The sequence below is a fragment of the Hevea brasiliensis genome, chromosome 9 (genome assembly GCF_030052815.1).
Source record: "Hevea brasiliensis isolate MT/VB/25A 57/8 chromosome 9, ASM3005281v1, whole genome shotgun sequence".
Lineage (NCBI taxonomy): Eukaryota > Viridiplantae > Streptophyta > Magnoliopsida > Malpighiales > Euphorbiaceae > Hevea > Hevea brasiliensis.
Window position 1 is genome coordinate 21760551 of NC_079501.1, and position 13390 is coordinate 21773940.

The window sequence follows — 13390 nt, forward strand, 5'->3', positions numbered from 1 at the left end:
AACATAAGAAAAGAAATTTGTGGCATCCGACAGTACAATGGAGAGAGTTTGTATGAGTATTGGGAACTATTTAAGAAACTGTGTGCAAGCTGTTCCCATCATCAAATAAGTGAGCAGCTTTTGATTCAGTATTTCTATGAGGAACTTCTACCAATGGACCGCAGTATGATAGATGCTGCTAATAGAGGAGCTTTGGTTGACAAGACCCCAAAAGAAGCAAGGAGGCTAATTGCTAACATGGCAATAAATTCTCAGCAGTTTGGTATGAGAATGGATCACACACCAATGAAGGTTAATGAGTTAAGTACATCTAACCTTGAGAAACATATTTCTGATTTAACTTCTTTGGTGAGGCAGTTGGCTGTAGGGAATATGCAAACTGTTAAGGTATGTGGAATTTGTACTGGTTCGGGTCATGCTACTGACATGTGTCCTGCATTACAAGAGGATGAATCAATGCAACATGCTAATGCAGTAGGAAATTATGGACAGCCACAACGCAGGTATGATCCCTTTTCAAATACTTATAATCCAGGATGGCGAGATCATCCCAATTTGAGTTATGGGAATCAACCGGTGCAAAATCGATACCAGTAGCAAAGACCACAAGTGAATCAACCACCTCCACCTCCACCTCCCTCAAATCAAGATATGTCACTTGATGAAATTGTTAAGGCTTTGGCTAACAATACACAACAGTTTCAACAGGAGATCAGAAATAGAATTCAAAATATAAAGAGGCAGATTGGTCAGTTAGCCTCATCTATGAGTAAGCTGGAAGCTCAAGGTTCTGGAAAGCTTCCATCACAAATAGTCATGAACCACAGAGAAAATGCAAGTGCTATAGTGTTGTGGAGTGGGAAAAAAGTTGATAATCAGACTCCACATGAGCCAATAAAAAAGAAAAAGTAAGGAGCAAAAGAGTCTGAAGTTCCTGAAGTTGAGGTAGATGCTGAACCTAAACTGAATAAGGTTAATAATTTCGTTCTTCCTCCATTCCCACGCAGGTTGGCTAAGACTAAGAAAGAAGAACAAGACAAAGAAATTTTTGAGACTTTCAAGAAGGTGGAGGTTAATATAACTTTACTTGATACGATCAAACAAGTTCCCAAGTATGCTAAATTCCTTAAGGAACTATGCACGATAAAGCGCAAGTTGAGGAATAATAAGAAGATCAGTGTGGGGGAAAATGTGTCTGCATTAATTCAGCAAAAATTACTCCCTAAGTGTAAGGATCCAGGTTCGTTTTCTATTCCCTGCAGAATAGGTGATTCTAAATTTGAACGTGTAATGGCAGATTTAGGAGTATCTATTAATGTTATGTCAAATTTAGTTTTCCAAACTTTAAATTTGGGTCATTTGAAAGAAACCAGTGTTATTATTCAGTTAGCTGATCATTCTAATGCTTACCCATTGGGAGTAGTTGAGGATGTGTTGGTGCAGTTTGGAGAATTGATTTTTCCTGCAGATTTTTACATTTCAGATATGGAGGATAGTGTTCCCACATCAAAGTTAGCTTTGATTTTGTTTGGAAGACCTTTCCTAAAAACTGCCAAGACAAAAACTGATGTGAATGACGGTACCTTAACTATGGAGTTTGATGGAAAGACTGTCAAATTTAAATCTTTGATGCCGTGAAGTATCCTACTGATAACCATTCTGTTTTTTCTATTGATGTTGTTGATACATTTGTGCAGGATGTTTTTGAGTTAAGCATGGAGGATAAGTTAGAAGTGGTGATTAGTCAAGGAATTCAAGAAGTCAGTACCAATCAACCATTAAGTGTAGAGGTTCAAGATGCAGTAATGGCATCGCAGTCATTACCTCCTGTTCAAAAAAGGCATGGAATATCAAAGATTGGCTTACCTGTATCTCACACAAAATAATTACCTTATGTGGTGTAGGCATCAGTTCTTGAACTCAAGCCTCTACCTGAGCATTTAAAGTATGTTTACTTGGGAGACAATGAGACACTTCCAGTTATCATCTCAAGTAATTTAACAAAGATTCAAGAAGACATATTTATTAGAGTTCTGAGAGTACACAAGGAAGCAATTGGATGGACAATAGTTGACATCAAAGGTATAAGTCCATCAGTGTGCATGCATAAGATTTTACTGGAGGATGAGGCTAAACCAAGTAGAGAAGCTCAAAGGAGGTTGATGGTTGTTGAATCCACCAAAAATTAAATTAACTGAAATCACCAATTATGAAATATTTTCTGTAGCAAGTGGTAAATCCAGGTCGAACCCTAGAGACTAAATTATTAAATTTCGTGCACTTGTGTAATAGAAAAAGAAACAAAGGTTGGGGGGGTAATTCGCGATCCAAAGAAGAAATAAAAAATCAAAAATTAAGAACTAAAATTAAATATGAAACTCTCAAATTAAACAAACTTCAGTCCAAGGTAATTCGCATTCCAATGCATTGATTCGATCATAGACTAAAGAAATACAATTATCTCTTATTGAATATTTAACGTAGATTTACCAAATAGCGAGGTAAAATCCCTAACTTCCCTATACTCATCAATTCAAGCCCAGCACTCTTGTTGATTCTAATTATTAACTGAATTGGTATTAAGCAATTCTCATCAAATTAATAACTGCTTTAAGAATAGGAAGTAGTTAAGCTGAACAATAATTTATGAAGCATAAATCATTTAATTCACCCTATTGTTTTCTTAGGTTATTATCGAAAATTGGGATCATAATCAATAAAACCTAATTGTTACTCATGTTTAATCTTACACAACTATTATGGATTATAAAGATGAACTAGCAATTGATCACATCAAACAATTAACTAATAGGCCTTTTTAGCAAATCATTCAATAGATCAAAGACAATGAATCAGAAAACAATAGATATTCAAAAAGACATAAATTAAATTAAGAACCTGATCTCACAAATCAAGCAAAAGAACTTGAATCTCTTGAACTGAATTAAAAACTTAGCTACTCATATTCATGGCTTACAGAAAATTAAAGAAGAAAATTGAAGAAATCTAGAATGTAAATGGAGAACGAAGGTCTGATTCTCTTCCTTTGTGACAGCTGTTGCCTCTTCTATTTATATAGTGTTAGGTTTAAGAGTCTTTCTTTCTGTCAAAAACTGCAACTGGAGCAAAATCAGGAAACTGATTGTCGACGAATACACGGCCCGTGTATCACTACATGGCCCAGGGCCGTGTAACTTACTGAAGCTGAGTATGTATTGCATTGTCACAGAAGGTTACACGGGTCTCCAGGATTTACATGGGTCAAGTTACATGGCCCATGTACTTTGTTTCTTCCTCGGTTCTCTGGATTTCTTCTGGCAGAATGTTACATGGGTCTGTGGTTGTACTTACATAACCCGTGTACTTTGTATCAACAACGCTTCTCAATCCTTCGAACTTTCCAAGCTTCCTTCCACACTTCTATGCTCTAGGACTTACCAAAACCCTAAAAAATTCAGCAAGAGTCAAATTAATGCAAATGCTGAAAATTTCTCCATTTAACACAATTATTTCAACAACTCTCTAAACATATACCTAATAGATAGTTATACTTTAATCAATTGAATTAGGCATAAAGATACCCTAGAAACACTAAATGTGAAGGAAGTAAAATCAATAAATTATGCACTTATCAATAACTTGGAATACCATTGTCTACTAGCCTGTTTAAGACCATATAAAGACTTTTGGAGCTTATAGACCTGATTTGACTTTGAAGAATTGAAACCAGGAGGGAGAACCATATAAACCTCCTCATCAAGCTCCCCATGTAGAAATGCATTATTGACATCTTGCTGTTGAAGATGCCAATGGTTAATAGAAGCTAAAGCAAGCAACAATCTGATAGTAGTGAGTTTAGCAACTGGGGAGAAAGTGTCAAAATAATCCAGCCCTTCTATTTGAGTACATCCTTTAGCCATAAGTTTGGCTTTATACCTCTCAATAGAGCCATCTGAATTGTATTTTATCCTATAAACCCATTTACATCCAATTGGATTTTTCCTAGCAGGTAGATCAATAAGATACCATGTATTATTTTGCTCAAGAGCAGCAATTTTATTAGCCATTCTTCTCTCCAATATTCACTCTTAATAGCTTGGTTATAGGTCTTAGGTTTAATGTGAGAAGTTATATTAAGAGTAAAATGAGAATCAGAAGGAGATAAATGTTCATATGAAAGAACATATGATAAAGGATACTTAATACCTATAGATGAATGAGTTGATGTAGCTGATTGGGAAAGATTGCAATGGTAATCTTAGGCTGTCTTCTCTGTCTAGTGGATTGTCTAGTGGAAACAAGAAATGAAGAGGATGAAGAGGAAAAAGTATTTTCATGAAAAGAAGGAAAAGAAGGAAAGGAATAATTTGTAAATGATGTATCATTGACCTGAGAAAATGGTTGAACAAACTGAGATTGAGAAAATAGAAAAATAGATTCATGAAGCTGAACATGTCTAGATATAAAAATTTCCCTAGAATTAATATCCATCAAAACATAGCCCTTAGTACCAGATTTGTAGCCCAAAAACACAGACTTTCGAGCCCTTGGATCCAATTTGGACCTGTGAGCAAGGATAGTAGAAGCAAAACAAAGAGAGCCAAAAACTTTAAAAGTGGTATAATCAAGGATTTCACTATAAAGAATTTGAAAGGGGGATTTTTCTTGAAGAAATGGAGTGGGAAGCCTGTTTATCAAGAATACTAAATGAAGAACAGCATAATTCCAAAAAGTTTTAGGCAACTTGGATTGAAAAATTAAAGCTCTAGCTATGTTAAGGATATGTTGATGTTTTCTTTCAACAATTCCATTCTGTTGGGGTGTTTCTACACAACTAGTTTGATGAAGAATACCTTTGGAAGCATAAAAATCATTCATAAGAAATTCAGGACCATTATCACTTCTTATGGTCTTGACTTTAACATTGAATTGTGTTTCAATCATTTGAACAAAGGATTGTAGAAGAGACCTAACTTCAGATTTGCCTTTCATCAAGAAAATCCATGTATGTCTAGAAAAGCCATCAACAATAGTTAGAATTTGTGTCCATTTATTGAAGATATGGAGCAAGGACCCCAAATGTCTACATGAATGAGTTGAAACAAAGCAGTACTATGTGTCTCACTATGTGGAAAGTACAATTTTCTTTGCTTAAAAAAATGACAAATGTCACAAATATGGTCAACAGTACAAGTAATAGAAGGACAAATCTTATTTATGGCTAACATCCTTGAATGGACGGATGACCAAGCCTATAATGCCATAAACTAGTTGGAGGGAAAGATGGTAATGTTGTAGTAGTGACAGAAGCAACTGAGATTGTGGAATTTGGTGAAGGACTAACCAGAACATACAATCCTTCCTTCATTTCAGCTAAACCAATCATCTGCCAAGTATTCAATTCCTAAATGAAACAATGAGCATGTTGAAACAATAAGTTACAGTGTAGTTATGATGTAAGTTTGGTAACTGATATCAAATTGAAAGTAAAAGTAGGAATGTAGAGTGTCCAAAAACAAGAAAAAAATTTCAGTAAACTGAATAGTACTAGATATGGTAGCAGAAACAAAATGACCATTTGGTAGTTTAATTGAAATAGGTTTGATATGTTTATGTGTTGTAAAGGATGATAAAGTGAAACAAATGTGATCAGTGGCTCCTGTGTCTAGAATCCACATATCAGATATGGATTTATTAATTAAAGTAAAACGGTTACCTGTAATAGGATTAGGAGTGTTCACGTCTAGATTGGAAGTGTTACCAGTGTGATGGATGGTAAGTTGGTTGGCTAGGTGAGGTAAAGTGGCTGTCAAAGATTGATCCTGAATTAAGAACAACTTCTGATACTACTTAGGAGTAAAACTCATATTGGAACTCATATTATGGTCTGATTATACTGGTTCAAAAACAGGAATTTGCTCAACATGATCAGCAGAAATTGCATTAGCAATAGGACCAGAATTCTTGAATTTAAATCTAGGAGGAAAACCATGTTTTCTGTAACAAGTATCAATAGTGTGCCTTTGCTTGCTACAAAACTTAATTGGTCCATTAATTAGACTTTTACCAGCATGTGACATGTTGGAGCCAAATTTATCTCTGCCATAACTCCTAGCAGTACCATTCTCATTCTTAATAACTTTGTTCAAAAACACCTTAGAATCCATACCAGCACCAGCCATTTGTCTTTCTTGTTGAAGAACTAATGAAAATACTTTGCTCATTAAGAGTAAGGGCTTCATCATCATAATTTGAGACTTAACATGTGCAAACTACTCATTTAAACCCTTGAGAAATCTTATCACCTGATCATTTCTCATATATGTTTGAATCTTTGTAATTGCTTCACAAGTGCACGGAATTTGACATGTACAAGATGGAATTGGGTGAAAATTAACTAACGCATCCCATAGTATTTTCAGCTGAGTAAAATACTCTGTAACTGAAAGCTCACCTTGCTTGAAACTGAAAATCTCTTCTTGCAGATTAGATATTCAAATAATGTTCCCTTGGGAGAATCTCTCCTTCCAATCATTCCAAACATCAACAGCCCTATAAAGCCAAAGAACGCTTTGCGCAATAGAAGAAGAAAGAGATCTGGTGATCCAAGAAACCACCATAGTGTTGCACCTTTCCCAAGTTGAATACATTGGATCTGTCTTTGCTGGTGCAGCAAGTGAACCATCAAACAACTGCAGTTTATTCTTTGATGCTAAAGTCATCTTCATAGCCCTTGCCCAAGAGTGGTAAGTAGATCTAGTAAGAACGGAAGAAACCAAAACTAATGACGGATTTTCATTGGGATGCAAAAAAAAAGGGATTAAAAGGGTTCTGTAAATGATCACTCACAACCATGCAGATTGAAGAATACTATAGATTGTGAAGAACAAATCACAAAAGAAACCAAAAATTCAAGAAAGCTCAAGAAAGCTTTAAGAAAAAAAGAGAAAAAAAATAATAACCGTCTTAGAGAAAATGCTCTGATACCATATTACAAAATGAACAATGAGGAAATTGTGACTTGACTTATTTACTGAATCAAGTAAGCTAATTTTTATATAAATCAGAGTAGTTAGGTGGGAAAGAAAATAAGAATTAGTTACAACTGTCAAAGCCAATAAAAGTTTGTTAACTGAATAAATAAAAACTAATTTTTTAATTCTCTAGTAAGAAATATCATTGTTTAGAAATCGCGAGTGGGAGAGATGTCACCTTCACCTAGCCGGCATAACACTTAACCAATTGCAAAGTCAGTCTCGAGTTTCGGATCCCTAATCCCTTCCCTCTATCTAATGACAAAACGAAAATGTCACATTCATTTGAGAAAAGTTAGATGTTTATTACAGTTTTCACAAAAATTTTGGGGGATTTTTATGTCAACGGCGCCATTAGCGACTCTACAGAGACAACGAGGTCAGTGTAAATAAGAAATTAATTTCCATGTTTGCAAGTTGCCGATATTTAATTAGAGTACCGTACGTCATATAATTTAGAATAGGGCTTGCAAATGGGTAATCGACTACGACAGTTTAAGCCGATCCCAATTACGTTATTTTATTTTTTATAATTTCTGATTCTGTAGTTCTAGACTTTTTGATGAATTTGTTCTATTGAAGAATAAGGGGGACGACACCAATACAATCAAGCAAAAACAAAATAAATTATAAAAAATTCTAAACCTTTCGAATCTTTATTTGAATTCTGATATTTAAAAATAAATAAATAAATAAAAGCTTAAATATGCTCTTATACATTTTTCAGATGTCTAAAAAATGTTCATTCTCTCCAAACACAGATGCCACTGAATCTTAAACATAGAACAATCACTTAACATAAAAGAATCACCCAACACATATTCAACTTAACGAATTGAGAAATGTACTGAACAATTACTCAACATATCACCCAAACACAGAACAATCACTCAATACCTAAACCCAGAAAACCTTCAAATGAAACCCAGAAAATGAATCCATGAAAATCAACTGATGAACATCGCTATGTATGCTCATGCAGATGCATGGGCTGTTGCAGTGGATGCGGTTCTGATTGCTGGTTTAGGTGTACTAGCATACTAACGAAGATCTGATTACTAATGCTTAAAAGAAAGGGAAAAAAAAAAGAATTAACAGTTCATCCAATTAATTAACCTCCTGAATCTAATGACCAAAATGGAATTGGCTGGGACATCATTTCTTGTGCTTGATGCGTATTTTTTACAACTACAAATGTACAAGAACAAAGAAAATTTCTTGGTGCCGGGTACTCCACGACACTTCACAAAATCACATGCATTGATTGCTGATAAATAAATAAATAAATAAATAAATAATGAACATCTTCAAACAAAACCCAGATTCAACTCAGCAAATCCATTCGAGAAACTCAATAAACCCAGATATCTGTGGCCATGAGAGTTATTACTGGTTTATGGGCTCCGAACAGAAGAACTGAACTAAATCGAGAAATTGAAAAAGAATCGTTATTATAGAAATTGAATCAAATTTATTTTATTGCTTTTGGTTTAGTTTTAATTCTTCATCAAGAATCAAATCGAAATTGAACGGAGCTGAAGAACTTATTTTATATTTGTGTGTTTTTTTTATGTTATTTAGATATATTATATAATTTCAATAAAATTATATATATTATATGTAATTAATTTTTATTATTTTTAATTATAAATATATTAAATCACTTTATAGTATTAATTATATGATTAAATCAATTTTTAATTATGTAGTATATTTTCTAGTTAAAATTTATATAATTAAAAAAATATGTATAAATATAGTAGAATTTGCTTATTAAGATGATATATGTTATGAATTAAGCAGTTTAATTTGTAGACGTTTCATGGAAATAAATTATGGTCCGTTCAAAATGACAGTGGTGCAATTCAAATAAAATATTTTATGAGATTTGTGATGATCATGAAGAGTATGAGCTAAAATAATATTTAAGAGTGAATGTTATTAATTGAATTCAATGAATTTAATATTACATTAGCTATTTTATTTTTAATTTGAAAAAGTTTTAATTATAATATACAAAATTTTTATAAACATCTAATGTATTAAAATTAAATTTATTTTTCATACTTATTATCGTGAATCAAAATTTAAACTAATAAAAATTGTATATTGTTCAATAAAATTTAAAGAGTTAAATGAAAATATAATAAAAAAAATTCTCTAAAGCCCAAAACTATGCAATTTTGTGATTTTGGCTATGTTAATCCTAATCCATATGATATTCATTGATTTACTGTTATTTATAATTTAGATGAAAATATTATATAAATTATTATGAATATTTTGAGTTATCTTATATTTTTATGTGAGAATTATTTGTTTGATTTTAATATTTTTCTTAAGTATGTCAATATGTTTATATTACTTTATTAATATTTTATTATTATTTTCATATTAGTACTATTATTTTTATTAATATTTTGATAATAGAAATATATAATTATTTTTGTTCTTTTAAAAGGTATACAATAATACTACAATTTTGGGTATAAGAATCGAGAATTGAATCAAATAGAAACCAAAATTAGAATTAAAATCATAACTGAAACTAGAACTGAATCAGAACAAAAAACACTTAGAATCGAACCGGGACTAAAATTGAAATTTAGTTCCTCTTTTAGTTCCAAAACATTAAAAAAAAAAAAATCAAAGTTCAATTCTAATTTCAATTCTCACAAAGAATTAAATCGGAATTGAAATTGTACACTCCTAAGTGGTGATGCAAATTGAATTAAAGGACAAAGAGGGGGTGGCCTGAACCTGCAAGTTTTCTGCATGGGTTCGCAGGTCAACCTGGTTCTATTTTGCTCCAAATGACATCAAACCCTAAATTTTTTTTTTCTTATTCAAATTCTACTTTCTTAAACTCAAAATATTATTTTAATAAAATATATTATCATGGTGATTTTCTTTTAATGTTTTAATATTTTTACTTATTCTAATGATATTTTAGAAAAATTAAATTAGAATGGGTTATATAAATTTGTATTATTAAATTGTTATGGATATATTTTGGAATAATATTAGTATGCATTTTTTTAATTAACAATTGATTATATAAAAAAATGTATTATTATTATTATGCTTAATGATACGTTAAATGTGTTTAATTATCATTGTTAGTATATTATTCTAATACTAAACTTAATTATTAAAAAAGTAGAGGTTAAATTGTATTTTATTCTTATAATGCAAAAGGTAGGTGAGATATTTGCTCGAGAGAAATTATACATATATATATATATATATATATATATATATATATATATATATATATATATATATATATATATATATATATATATATATATATCAAAAGAGGGAAATTTCAATTAAAATGACCAACTACAAGTTTCTTCTTCCATTAACAGCCAATCAAAGAAATTTATATATAAAAAAAAAAAGAGGTTGAAATGAAAGTGCAGACTAAGCAGCGTTTTGGAAGCAAGTAGGGAGACCACTTCTCCCGCGTCTCCGACAACCAACCTACCCCTTCCCTTTAATTTTTTTCTTTCTTTCCAACCAAGCTAGCATTGCCAAAGATGCAACCAGGACCTCCAGCAAGCTCTAGCGGTGTTTCTCAAGTGTTGAAGATGGCAATATTCTGGTGGATCCAAGGTTACGAGATGTGAGAGAAAAATGAAATGGCCGAACTTTTCTCTTCTATTTCTGGTAATTTTCCCTTGACCAGCCATGCCACAGCTTCTTCAAGAACAATTTCCGACTGGTAATGTCGGATTTAATGGAAACACATGGTGAGAAACGAAGGAGAAAAGAGAAATGGGTTCAGCAGCTTTCATCGAGGATTCTGGACAATCTGACCGATGTATCAGAGATCCGAGGCCACCAATGAACTCAACGCGATGAAGTCTTCGAGATGGGCCAAATCTCGCTCCAATCGGACTTGAACGGTTCAAATCGCTCGATGAGATTTTTTGGCCTTTTTGATTTCCATAAATTAAAAATAATTATGTGATAATTTTTAACACTTTATGGACTTTATTTAGGTATGATCGAGTCAGCGATAGCTCACCGGTACTCGAGGTCGAGTTTTCGATCTGGTCTGGGTATTCGGCAGGCTGTCCCAAAAATGGGTTGTGTTTACAGTCAATTTCAGCATTTTCAGACGTTCCAAATGCATTATAGGTAGTAAAATTTGCAAAAGTAGTCCAGAACTTAAGTTATGTAATTTTTCCTTTGACTGAGTAAGCTGATAAATCTGTAAAATATTTTTGATTTGGTAAAATTAAGTAAAATAATTTTCATTAATATAAAGACGATGTAGAGGACCTCCAGGAATATTTTTATAATTTTTGAAATGCTAAAGTTAAATATTTAAACCGTAAAGGAATTAGAGACTTGAGTAAGAGTTGGAGGATTGGACCTAGATTAGGTTTTTTGTAGGTTCCGAATAGGCATTATAATTGTTGTTATGGGCCTGAGGCCTTGTGTGTTGTTGCTGGTTTATTTTTCTTGCAAGGGGTTACGTCCAATTATAGGGGAGATTCTATCGAAATTTTGGCAAGACCTTAGAATTTCTTTTAATTCTAAATTTTAAATTAATTATTTAATTTTATCAGTCTTTTGATAGAGGTTTAGGTGATCGGTACCGACCATCTTCTCCTTCAAGTCAGACCAGCTGCAGTTCAGTTGACCAGTTTGTGAGTTGGATATTGATTATTTTTATAATTTCAATATTAAATATATATTTGGTATGCCCATATATTATATAAATAATTTATTATGCACATGAATAGTTAATATATTAGGGTTATGTTAGTTGCTGCATATTTGATTATTGTGATTTATTTGTGATTGTCGCTCTTAGGATAATTTGGAGCTCTGTGTGTGTGTTGGTGTGTATGTGGTGTAGATATGGATACAAGTAAGATGAGGAGTCGTAGCATGAGCTTGACTTACTGGGACTCGATTCTTATATATATGAATAAGTCAGGGAGAGTACGGCTTTGAGTTGATCTCACTGAATTGATGTGAAAGTTTGAGTTGAATTGACCTCGCTGGTAGGATTGGATTAAGATAGCAATATAGGGGATCAGCTCCCATATATATGTATTGATGTGATACACTGGGTGTGTGAGTAGCTCCAAGTTAACTTCTCGTACGAATACTGGGTGAATTAATTGTTATTGATGTGGCCCAACCGCAAGTGCACGGGTCATACAAGTAATATAGAAAAGATATCGTTCCCACGAGGAGTTGTGTTAATGATCGAATTTTTGATATAAAAATTGACTAATTTGAACTATTTTTGAAATTAAAGCAATAAATTGATAGATATTGAAATGTGAAATCTATATATGCAAAATTAATAATCTAATCAACAATGTAAAGATTCAACTAAATTTGCGGCAAATTGAAATAAGCAAATTGAAATATGGCAAGATTTAAAATGGCAAGCAATTAAATTCAATTAGAAATTAACAATGATAAAAGGGTGATTCTGGAGTTTGGGAATTCATATTCAAGCTATTTTGGGATTTTTAAATTAGTTATCCAATCTTATAGAATTTACGGGTTTTAAGGAGATTAATTCTTAAATCCTTTGAATACTCTTTCGAGTGGGACAAAGAGTACCTTAATTAATCTAATTCTACTTTCGTGGAGTTAAAATTAATTAAGACCCATTAAGTTCCTTAATTAATCTGTAAATCCTCTTAATTCTTAGTCTATTTCTAGATCTAAGTTAATTAAGTCCAATTTCTTGATTATCTATCACAAGGTTTTCTCCTTTCGGTGCTTCAACCATGGATTAAGAACAATACTTAATGGGATCCTACACTAAGCATGTCATTGAGCACATAAGAAATGAATAAAACTCATTAAAACCACAAAATATGGATTACCCAATCAAAATCCATAAAATATCTCAAATATTACATCCAAACTCCAGAATCTAATGAAAACTACTCACTATCCATAATATTTACAAGAAATTCTGAGTTAATATGGAAATAAAACTTGAGTCTATGCTAAGAACTAAGAAACCCAATACAAGAAAGCTAGGAAATAGGGAAGAAAGGAAGGAAACTCCAAATCTGGTTTAGAAATGGAGAGGTGACTTTTTTGCTCTGTTTTCTGACTCTTCCCCTACTGCTACTCTTTTGTCTCCTCCTCCCCCTTCTAAAATGAGATAAGGACATATTTATATCTTTTTTTCTGACAAATAGCCCTAAAATGGTGTGTTTGAAGTGTAGTTTATATGAGGGAATCTTCTGCCAGCTCATTATGAAGACTCTATGAAACTGCATATGTGGACTACATAAGTTATGCATGCCCTTATGCAGTTTTCGGCATGTTTTGGGCCCTCTGTGTGAAGCTGCATAAGCAAGGAGTAA

At 32.5% G+C, this 13390-nt stretch overlaps 1 non-coding gene across 1 annotated transcript; it reads right to left on the bottom strand.

The window, feature by feature from the left end:
* LOC131183687 (small nucleolar RNA R71) lies at positions 1-107 on the bottom strand. Its single transcript, XR_009151726.1, has one exon. It is a non-coding gene; the product is annotated as a small nucleolar RNA R71 (small nucleolar RNA).
* Between the last annotated feature and the right edge of the window lie 13283 nt (positions 108-13390).